This window comes from Tasmannia lanceolata, unplaced genomic scaffold (assembly GCF_043159265.1).
Source record: "Tasmannia lanceolata isolate RefF3 unplaced genomic scaffold, GAP_Taslan_0.1 ptg000003l, whole genome shotgun sequence".
In the NCBI taxonomy this organism is placed as follows: Eukaryota; Viridiplantae; Streptophyta; class Magnoliopsida; order Canellales; family Winteraceae; genus Tasmannia; species Tasmannia lanceolata.
In genome coordinates this window covers 51,162,773-51,174,538 of record NW_027518680.1, presented here as the reverse complement: position 1 = coordinate 51,174,538, position 11,766 = coordinate 51,162,773, and the positions used below count along the sequence as shown (strand labels likewise).

General features: G+C 38.0%; 1 pseudogene; it reads left to right on the top strand.

Moving 5' to 3' along the window:
- Positions 1-1,815: 1,815 nt before the first annotated feature.
- LOC143869873 (chloroplastic import inner membrane translocase subunit TIM22-2-like) overlaps positions 1,816-11,766 on the top strand; it is a 66,880-nt pseudogene continuing 56,929 nt past the window's right edge.

Genomic DNA, 11,766 nt, shown 5'->3' with positions numbered 1-11,766 from the left:
TAAATTAAAGAATAAAAAATAGCCAATTATTCTTTTTTCATCCAAATTCATTAATTCAAATAAAAGCCACCATGATTAGCCATTCAATATCGTAATACAAATTGTTTGCTAACAGACTTGACACATTCTAGTCATCAATTTCTCATCCAAACCCATGCATATTGGATAATAATCTTAAAAATTAAAAAAAGACACAAAATCATATCAATTATCAAAGTCTTAAACATTAAATAACAAATATCAATAATAAAAAACTGGAGTCGTCGGTGTTGTCCTCATTATAGTCGCCTCCCACGTCGATGTAAGTAATGCCCTCATGCACATGGATTGTGCTCGATTGGTTCGATTCGTTCGAACTCCTACTCCTTTATACTCTTCCTTCTAACGAGAGGGATTTCAAAGACTTTTGTAATGGAGAAAGGAATGAGGTCTTTCAAAAGGTCCTATTTCTTTTATACAATTGTTAAATCGTATGAATCGTAGATTTACGATCAAATCGTAAGATTCAATAAAAAATCATAAGATTTAATATTAAAATCGTAAGATTCAATCATTGGATTCAAATCATTATGTATAAGATTTGATTTGAATCGTAAAATCAAATCGTAAATCGTACGATTTTTAAAACAATGAAAGAAATCACAAGAGGCACAAAACAAGGGATATGTTAATTGAACATGTGAATTTCTTCACCCGAAAGCCCACATCTGCATAGTGATTTGCCTTGAGAATTGAAGCACTTGATCTCATCCAATTTGACTCTCTAAACCAGAAAAATGTGACAATGATCCGGCCTCCAGAGACAAAAAACTGGGAAGTCGGGGCGCGGGGGAGGGTGGATTTCTAGAGGGAAAATACTACCTTGTTGCAGGGTCCATATTGATGTGTTCTACTAGGATATCAGAATAGCATTCCTCTTTACTCATCAACTAGAGCTTTATTGAGAGAGAACTATACAAATATGAATTGAATTTGTTCGTTTTGGTATGTGGGGAAGGGAAAGAGGGAGGGTTTTTAGTGGTGATACAATAATGTTTGATCCACTTCACCTTGTAAAAACTCAGAAACATTGACTGGAACCCACAAGTGAGAATTCAAAGTTTAATTAAGTTTTTTGTGGAAGTCGTGAAAATTAATTGAAATAGTTTGACTAATTAATCAAAATTTTCTCTGGTTCTAAAAATCCAAGTTGCAGGTATTAAGTCGATCTAAGTTACAACTCAGTTGAGTTGAATAACAATAATTAGAACACAATAAACTTTGCGTAAAGTTTCAATTTACTCACTTGCAATTCATATATCATATGATCAAAGCCTGTTGGTAGACATATCATCTGCTCATGTGTCAACGGATTCATGTTATCTATTTACTGATCCTTTCATTTTGGCATGTATAAGTTCACTTACTAGATTTTTTTACTTGACTTGCTCCTCTTTCAGGAATACCATGAAGGGTTTCAAAATGGGATTAGTTAAAGTCCTTTCAGCATTAAACATTTTGACTATCAAGCTGAAACTAATAACATAACTAGCCATCAGCTATGTACTGATCCCTTGCTGTGTTGCTTCAATTAGTTGATTAATTCTTGGGATTTGGTAGGCAATTTCGTGAAAAGCCATTTCGTGGCTGGATTTTGCACGTGAGAAATGGCTAATTTTTTTGCAGATTTTGTCTTATTCATTTAATTCATCTGAAGTGGCTATCCTATTAGGCAAAAGCCCGTCGCGATATGGCTTTCCGCGAAATTGCCTAGCAAATCCATTACGTATTTCATATTTTTTGGGGTATTTGTCCATTTTAGATTGACGTCTTTTGTGGGGTTATCTTTCAGGTATAGGATTGCTAAAGAAGAGAGGCTTCAAAGGGTCCTTTGCTGATGCAGGGTCCTCTGCCAAGGTATGTCGTGTTATCTTCGTAACTTCTTAACATGGTGATAAGCAATGATCAGTTGGAACTCATATGTGCCAAACTGAGGGTCAAATACTCTAGGCTTTTACTAGAAACATTTCCTGGATTTATTTCCCCACTTGCAAAATGCAGACATTTGCAGTTTTATCCGGAGTTCACAGTCTTGTTGTCTGATTCTTGAAGAGGTGGCGAGGAAAAGATGATGGTATGGCATGATGCCCATCACAATGTTATCTCTCTTAGCCGTTCTCTGTGAAATGAAGGCCGTCTTGATTTAATTGTGTTGTTATGTGCAGTCATCAATGCTGGTGTTGCAGGATGTTGCACTGGTCGTGCTCTCAGTTTTCCAGGTACTAAACATCTCTTACTCTAGTCGAACATAGGATAAAATGGCCGAATGAAGTACTTTCGCTTGTATGTTTTATGCATGCATGAGTATTGCAAATTTACCTTCTATATAGGGATGTAAGTCTTGGTCGATTTTTTTCGGAATCTCGATTGAGCTTTTATCATAAAATTCCGGGTTGATTTCAATTCATTTTTTTAGCAAACGCTCCACCCAACCCGACCCAAATTGCATTTTTACTCTTTTTACTTAAGAAAACATGCTTGAGCTCTATGTCACAAATATCTCTGACATTTTCAAAAGGGAAATGATTTATGCGCTCAGGTGTTTTGATAATTAAACATGCGCTCCACTTGTTTGTCGTGTAGTATTTAAAGGGATTTCAGAGGATATTACGGTTCTAAAAAAGCTCTTAAAACCCTTTAAATACTACATGACAAACAAGTGGAGCCCATGTTTATCAAAACACTTGAGCGCTGAAATCATTTCCCTTTTCAAAATATAGCGGTTTTATAGGAACATTCTGACAAAGCAACAAAATCCCAAAATAATCTCAAGAATTTAAAAAATATAGCGATATGTTCATTTACTATGATAATATCGTGATTCACGATATTTTTATGAAATTTTATATTTTGTCTTAATTTTAATTCTTCTATTATTTAAAATAGGAAAAATTATTCAAAAAATACAAAGTTTTGTCTAAATTGTGAATAAAAGGTAGTGATTTGAAAATTATAAAAAAGGTGTTGTTAGGTGAGAGAAGATTTTAGGACAAATATACCCCTCCTACCTCTTTTTTCCCTTCACCTTTTTCACCTATCCCTATACACTTATTACCTTCTCACCTACCACATTCTTCTTCCTCAAGGCTTTTCTAACGTGGAAAACTGCATGAGAGGGTTTTGAAGGTTACCATTTACCTACCACCTTCTTCTTCCTCAAGGCTTCATGGAAGGTTTTTGAAGCTTGCCATCGCCATTGTAGTTTTGGAAAAAAAGTCCATTGCCAACGTTTCCAAGCTCTATTACCATTGTAGTGTCGAAAAAAAACTTCATTTGCAACGTGATAAAGCTCCATTGCCATTGTACTTTTGGAAAAAAGCCCATTACCAACGTGATATAGCTCCATTGCCATTGTAGTTTGGAAAAAAAACTCCATTGCTTATTTGGGTGATAAACATAGCTTCAGTTAGGTTTAACATCTTCTCTTCATGTTTTCATTTTTTGTGCATTGGTTTTTTCACCCTATTTATGAGACTCTTTGTTTAGTTGCCATGTTTATCTTGACCTCTCTCTATCTCTCTATATGTATACAATCATATTTGGTTACATGTTAGAACCTAGTGGTTCCGGGGTATAAAATGTGGTTCTGTAGTGGTTCCGGGTAGAAAATGTGGTTCCCTAGTGGTTCTGAGGTATAAAATGTGGTTCTGTAGTGGTTCTGGGGTATAAAATGTGGTTCCGTAGTGGTTCTGGGGTATAAAATGCGGTTCCCTAGTGGTTCCGGGGTATAAAATGTGGTTCCCTAGTTGTTCTGAGGTATAAAATGTGGTTCACTAGTGGTTGATGTGTATAAAATGTGGTTCTCTAGTGGTTCCAGGGTATAAAATGTGGTTCCCTAATGGTTCCGAGTTGTTCCCTAGTGGTACTAGAGTAGAAAATGTAGTTCCCTAGTAGTTCCGAGGTATTAAATGTGGTTCTATAGTGGTTTCGGGGTATAAAATGTGGTTCCCTAGTGGTACCGGGGTATAAAATGTGGTTCCCTAGTGGTTCTGGAGTAGAAAATGTGGTTCCCTAGCGGTTTGGGGGTATATAATGTGGTTCCCTAGTGGTTCCGGGGTAGAAAATGTGGTTCCCTAGTGGTTCTAGGGTAGAAACTGTGGTTCCATAGTGGTTGCGGGTTATAAAATGTGGTTCCCTAGTTGTTACGGAGTAGAAAATGTGGTTCCCTAGTGGTTCCGAGGTATAAAATGTGGTTCCGTAGTGGTTCCGGGGTATAAAATGTGGTTCCCTAGTGGTTCCTTAGTGGTTCCGGGTAGAAAATGTGGTTTCTTAGTGGTTTCGGGGTATAAAATATGGTAACCTAGTGGTTCCGGGGTATAAAATGTGGTTCCCTAGTGGTTCCGAGGTATAAAATGTGGTTCCTTAGTGCTTCTGAGATATAAAATATGGTTCCCTAGTGGTTCCAGAGTATATAATGTGGTTCCCTAGTAGTTCCGAGGTAGAAAATGTGGTTCCCTAGTGGTTCTGAGGTATTAAATGTGGTTCCGTAATGGTTCCGGGGTATAAAATGTGGTTCCGTAGTGGTTCCGAGGTATAAAATGTGGTTCCCTAGTGGTTCCGGCGTATAAAATGTGGTTTCCTAGTGATTCCGAGGTATAAAATGTGGTTCCCTAGTGGTTCCGGGGTAGAAAATGTGGTTCCCTAGTGGTTCCGAGGCATAAAATATGGTTCAGTAGTGGTTCTAGGGTAGAAAATGTGGTTCCCTAGTGGTTCTGGGGTATAAAATGTGGTTCCCTAGTGGTTCTGGAGTATAGAATGTGGTTCCATAGTGGTTCCGAGGTATAAAATGTGGTTCCCTAGTGGTTCCGGGGTACAAAATGTGGTTCCTTAGTGGTTCCGGGGTAGAAAATGTGGTTCTCTAGTGGTCCCGGAGTAGAAAATATGGTTCCCTAGTGGTTCCGAGGTATAAAATGTGTTCCCTAGTAGTTCCGGGGTAGAAAATGTGGTTCCCTAATGGCTCCGAGGCATAAAATGTGGTTCCGTAGTGGTTCGAGGGTATAAAATGTGGTTCCCTAGTGGTTCCGATGTATAAAATGTGGTTCCCTAGTGGTTCTGAGGTATAAAATTTGGTTCCCTAGTGGTTCTGAGGTATTAAATGTGGTTCTGTAATGGTTTCCGGCGTATAAAATGTGGTTCCGTAGTGGTTCGGAGGTATAAAATGTGGTTACCTAGTGGTTCCGGGGTGTAAAATGTGGTTCCCTAGTGGTTCTAGCGTATAAAATGTGGTTCGGTAGTGGTTCCGGCGTGTAAAATCTGGTTCCCTAGTGGTTCCGGCGTATAAAATGTGGTTCGGTAGTGGTTCCGGGGTATAAAATCTGGTTCCTTAGTGGTTCCGGCTTATAAAATGTGGTTCGGTAGTGGTTTCGGGGTATAAAATGTGGTTCCCTAGTGGTTCCGAGGTATAAAATGTGATTCCCTAGTGGTTATGGGGTATAAAATGTGGTTCCCTAGTGGTTTCAGGGTATAAAATGTGGTTCACTAGTGGTTTTGAAGTATAGAATGTGGTTCCCATAGTGGTTCCGAGGTAGAAAATGTGGTTCCATAGTGGTTCCGAGGTATAAAATGTGGTTCCGTAATGGTTCTAGGGCATAAAATGTGGTTCCGAGGTATAAAATGTGGTTCCCTAGTGGTTCCGGCGTATAAAATGTGCCTCCCTACTGGTTCCGGGGTATAAAATGCGGTTCCCTAGTGGTTCCGAGGTATAAAATGTGGTTCCCTAGTGGTTCCGGGGCAGAAAATGTGGATCCCTAATGGTTTCAGGGTATAAAATGTGGTTCCCTAGTTGTTCCGTGGTATAAAATGTGGTTCCCTAGTGGTTCCAGGGTATAAGATGTGGTTCCCTAGTGGTTCCGGAGTAAAAAATATGGTTCCCTAGAAGTTCCGGGGTATAAAATGTGGTTCCCTAGTAGTTCCGAGGTATAAAATGTGTTTCCCTAGTGGTTCCTGGGTATAAAATGTGGTTCCCTAGTGGTTCCGGGGTATAAAATGTGGTTCCCTAGTGATTCCAGGGTATAAAATGTGTTTCCCTAGTGGTTCCGGGGTAGAAAATGTGTTTCCCTAGTGGTTCCAAGGTATAAAATGTGGTTCCCTAGTGATTCTGGGGTAGAAAATGTGGTTCGCACGCAGGGCCCATACATGCCGGGTCGACCCACTGGTCACCCGGATTTTTGCCATATTTTTTTAGATATTTTTGGGAAATGTTATCCGGACTACCGTATTTTGATGAGGACACTCCTCACTTTATTAAAAGTACTGTATGGCCCGCACCATAGGATGATCCAAACCGTCCATTAGATGGGCCACAGCCTAAATAGGTTGTGCCCCAAAAAGCATTTCTGTAGGTTGATCCTAACCCTCTGATCAGAATTGTAAGCCCAATGGTTTCCACCTTGGCATTCCCATCTTATTTTGATGATTCCAATACACAAGTGATTTATGATCACTAATGTGTTTGATTGTCTAAGTTGTAGATCACATTGGTGCTAAGACAACATTGCTTGGATTAAGGCCAAAGAAGATCTCATTGGACCACATTATGAAGGCCAAAGACATTGGAGATCCAAGACGAATGAAGACTTGAAGAATCGCATTGAAGATCGAAGTCAATTTAGATTGTAAAAGATCCAATCTTAAATTAGATTTTAGAGGCATATATTAAGTAATCTCACGCACCCCTAAAATGTATAAGTGGTTTTCCTTGTGGTGATCCAACACTTTGGAACCCTCATAACAATCCCAAGTTGGTGAAATATTGGAAGCCCATAAACAAGAGTTGAAAATCTGCTGCTGATAGGCTTCTCGGAACTCCGAGAGAATTCTCAGAGCTCCTAGCTCGGAACTCCGAGAGATTCCTCGGAGCTCCGAGAAATGGTCCAGTGGAAATTTTCTAACTTCTGTTTGTATTCCCGGAACTCCGAGATTTTTTCTCGGAACTTCGAGAAATATTCTCGGAACTCCGAGAACACTATAACGGTCTGATTTATAGCCGTTGGGAATTTTCGCAGGAATTACCACTATGCCCTTGAACGGTCATATTTTGGTTTTCCTATATATATGGGCATTCTAAACTTCAAGACTATCAATCCTAACACTCTTAAACTCTACTTGAACATCCTAAGAGTGATCAATACTTGTTTATGCCTCTCATCATCCAATATTATGATTTGGATCATTAGGCTCAATTTGTATATCTTCTACAAAGTTGTAAACCCGAAGTTAAGAAGATCACATAGTGAAGCCATCAACGGGTTTTTGTTGGTGGAGTGGAGTAGGTCTCGCGTTTTGAGGACCGAACCACTTTAAATCTCGGGTGCACTCTCTCTTGAACTCTAGCTCTTTATTTGTATTGCACCTCTAGATTTAACTTGTGTGCTTGAATTTTATTGTTGATCTCTTAATTTCCAAATTAGGTTTGAGTTTTTCAAAAGGTTAAAACTTGCTAGCAACCTAATAATTTTCACTCCTCATTTGTTGCCAATTCGGGACCACCCTTGGAATTTCACTTGGTATCAAAGCAAAGGCTCTTAAAAGATTTTCTTTTCTTAAAATCTTTGGTAAATTTTTCTTCAAATTTCAACAAGGGAAAGATCATAAGATCTTTGCAACTTTTCTAATTGTGAAATGGCGAACACAAATGGAACCGGACTTCCGGAAGGCCATTCCACAACTAGACCTCCTTTCTTTGATGGGGTCCAACTATGGACATTGGAAGACAAGGATGCGCATCTATCTTCTTTCGATAGATGTGGAACTTTGGCATATTGTAGAAAATGGCTACACTTTGCCTTCCAAGCCATTTGAAGAATGGAATATCGTAGAGAAAAGGCATGCAAATTTAAATTACAAAGCCATAAATTCTTTGTTTTGCGCCCTATCTACGGAGGAGTTTAATAGAGTTGCTCTTTTTGATTCCACCAAGGTTATTTGGGATACAATTGCCGTTACCCATGAGGGAACATCACAAGTCAAGGATTCCAAAATAAACTTGTTAAAGAGCAAATATGAAATGTTTAGAATGAGTCAAAATGAAAGCATTTTCGAAATGTATACCCGATTTTCTAAAATTTCTAATGAACTAGCTAATCTTGGTAAATCTTATCCTACTGATGAGCTTGTGAGTAAGTTGCTTAGGTCACTTCCTCCACATTGGGACCCAAAAGTCACCGCCATCCAAGAATCAAAGGATCTCAAGATGCTAACAATGGAGGAGCTCGTAGGATCTCTCATCACCCATGAGAAGCTCCTCACTAGCCGACAAGAGGAGAAGAAGCCAAAAGAGAAAGAAAGAGAAAGTCGATCTCTAGCTCTAAAGGTCTCCAAAGCAAAAGCGGACTCATCATCCTCAAGCGAGGCGGATAGTGATGAAGAAGAAGCATTGAGTAAATTTAAAAGCTTATGCAGAAAGAAGCATAAAAAGGATAAAAAGAAGAAGAAAGAAGAAAGTGAAGTTGAGGGAGCTATAAGATGTTACAATTGCAAGAAAACCGGACACAAAAGACCGGAATGCCCTCTTCTCAACTCATCCTCCTCGAAGTACAAGGGTAAGAAGAAGGATTGGAAGAAGAACAAAGCTCTTGTCGCCGGTTGGGATGCTTTGAGCACCTCGGGACAAAGTTCAAGTGAAGAGGAAGCAAAAAAGGATGATCATTGCCTCATGGCACTCTCCCATGATGTTGAGGTAAATTCTAACATCTCTTATTGTTCATCAAGTAGTGATAGTGAAAAAATATCTTATGATGAATTGTGCTCAACCTTGCATTCTCAAATTTCAAAAAATAAAGTTCTTAAAAAATCTATTTCTAAATTAGAAAATGAACTTGATATTTTGAAAAATGAGTCATCCTCTTCCATATCAAAATCTCAAGCACAAAGTGAAAATTTAAACTTGAGATTAAAACCCTTAAGGGTTGTTTGGATGAGAAAACTTGCCAACTCCAAAATGTGGCAAGCTCTTCCAAATCTTATGAAGATGAATCTAATGATTTTTTAAAACAAATAACCCATCTTCATAATGAAAATGAAAGGTTAAGATTATGTCTCCATGGATTCCTAAATGGTGACAAAATAATTGACATAATCTTAGAGAAAGCTAGTCATAGACCTAATCATGCATTTTATGATAGGACTAGCTTATCTAACCCTCATGTTAGATGCCATTATTGTGGAATAAATGGTCATTACCAATTCCAATGTACATCTAAGATTAGGGATTGTGGTGGAACCAAGAAATCTTGGGTTCCCAAAGCCCCCATATGATTCTCTTCACATGTTCTTAGATTAGGGGCTTTTGCTTAAAATTAAATATCTTTTTATAGTTATTTAAATATCCCCTCTTGTATTGAATTTGTTTTTCCAATAGGGGGAGTTTTATGTTTGTCTTTTTCCTTGAAAAAGGGGGAGCTTAAATTGTATATTTCATCCCTTTGTTTCTCTTTTACTCCAATCTTTTTGATTGATGCCAAAGGGGGAGAGAATTTTAGTGTAAGGAAAATATGTATGCTTTTATTGAAAAATCTCTTATGCTTGTCATCATAAAAAAGGGGGAGATTGTAAGCCCAATGATTTCCACCTTGGCATTCCCATCTTATTTTGATGATTCCAATACACAAGTGATTTATGATCACTAATGTATTTGATTGTCTAAGTTGTAGATCACATTGGTTATAAGACAACATTGCTTGGATTAAGGCCAAAGAAGATCTCATTGGACCACATTATAAAGGCCAAAGACATTAGAGATCCAAGACGAATGAAGACTTGAAGAATCGCATTGAAGATCGAAGTCAATTTAGATTGTAAAAGATCCAATCTTGAAAATCCAAGGGTGGTCCCGAGTACGGCAACTTATGAGGAGTGAGAAATTAGGTTGCTAACAAGTTTTAACTCTTTTGAAAACTCAAACCCAATTTTGGAAATTAAGAGATCAACAATATAGTTCAAGCACAAGTTAAATCTAATGTGCAAATGCAAAATAAAGAGCAAGAGTAAGAGAGATTGCACCCGAGATTTAAAGTGGTTCGGTCCTCCAAACGTGAGGCCTACTCCACTCTACCAACCAAACCCGTTGATGGCTTCACTATGTGATCTTCTTAACTTCGGCGAAGATCGGTGCCGATTACAAATTCCGATTACGTTTAACCTTGGTGGCAATCTTCACCACGGAGAGTGGGCTACGCTTCTCCGAAAACTCGCCCGATACAAGTTCTTGACTAAGAAAGAAAGAACAAAAAATCCCTCACAAGGTTTTACAAATTGTAGAAGATGTACAAATTGAGCCTATAAATCCAAATCCTAATCTTAGAGGATGAGAGGCATAATGAAGTTTGATTCACTCTTTGGATGTTCAAATGAAGTTTTAGAGTGTTAGGATTTGATTATTTGGAAGTTTGGAATGCCCATATATATAGGAAAAACCAAATATGACCGTTCAATGGCATTGTTGTAATTCCAGGAAAAATCGCAACAGCTAAAAATCCGACCGTTATAGTGTTCTCGGAGTTACGAGAAAAAATCTCGGAGTTCTGGGAATACTAACAGAAGTTGGAAAAAGTCTACTGGACCATTTCTCGGAGTTCCGAGAAATTATCTCAGAGTTCCGAGAAGCCTATGAAGAGCAGATTTTCACTTCTGTTTTTAGGCTTCCAACTTAACACCAAGTTGGGATTGCTGTGAGGGTTCCAAGGTGTTGGAACTCCACAAAGACAATCTCTTATATATTTAGGGTGTGTGTTTAATTACTTAATTATGCCTTTCAAAATCCTATACTAGGATTGGATCTTAATACAATCTAATATAACTTTGATCTTCAATGGATTCTTCAAGACTTCATTTGTCTTGGACTTCGATGTCTTTGGCCTTCATGATGTGGTCCAATGAGATCTTCTTAGCCTCAATCCAAGCAATGTTGTCTTAGCACCAATGTGATCTACAACTTAGACAATCAAACACATTAGTGATCATAAATCACTTGTGTATTGGAATCATCAAAATAAGATGGGAATGCCAAGGTGGAAACCATTGGGCTTACAATCTCCCCATTTTTTATGATGACAAGCACAAGAGATTTTCCAATAAAAGCATTCATATTTTTCTTAAACTAGAATTCTCTCCCCCTTTGGCATCAATCAAAATGATTGGGGTAAAAGAGAAACAAAGGGATGAAATATTCAATTTAAAGCTCCCCCTTTTTAAAGGAAAAAGACAAACCTAGAACTCCCCCTATTTAGAATTTTTATTCAACATAAGAGGGGATATTTTAATTATCCAGAGAAAGATATTCAATTTTAGAGCATGCCCATAATCTAAGCACATATGAAGATAATCATATGGGGGCTTTGGGAACCCAAGATTTCTTGGTTCCAATACTATCCCTAATCTTAGATGCACATTGGAATTGGTAATGACCATTTATTCCACAATAATGGCATCTAACAAGAGGGTTAGATACGCTAGTCCTATCATATGTATGTTTAGGTCTTTGACAAGTCTTCTTTAAGATTATGTCAATAATTTTGTCACCATTTAAGAATCCATGGAGACATAATCTTAACCTTTCATTTTCATTATGAAGATGGGTTATTTGATTTAGAAAATCATTAAATTCATCTTCATAAGATTTGGAAGAGCTTGCCACATCTTGGAGTTTTGCAATTTGGCAAGTTTTCTCATCCAAACAACCCTTGAGGGTTTCAATCTCAAGTTTAAAATTTTCAAGTTGTGCTTGAGATT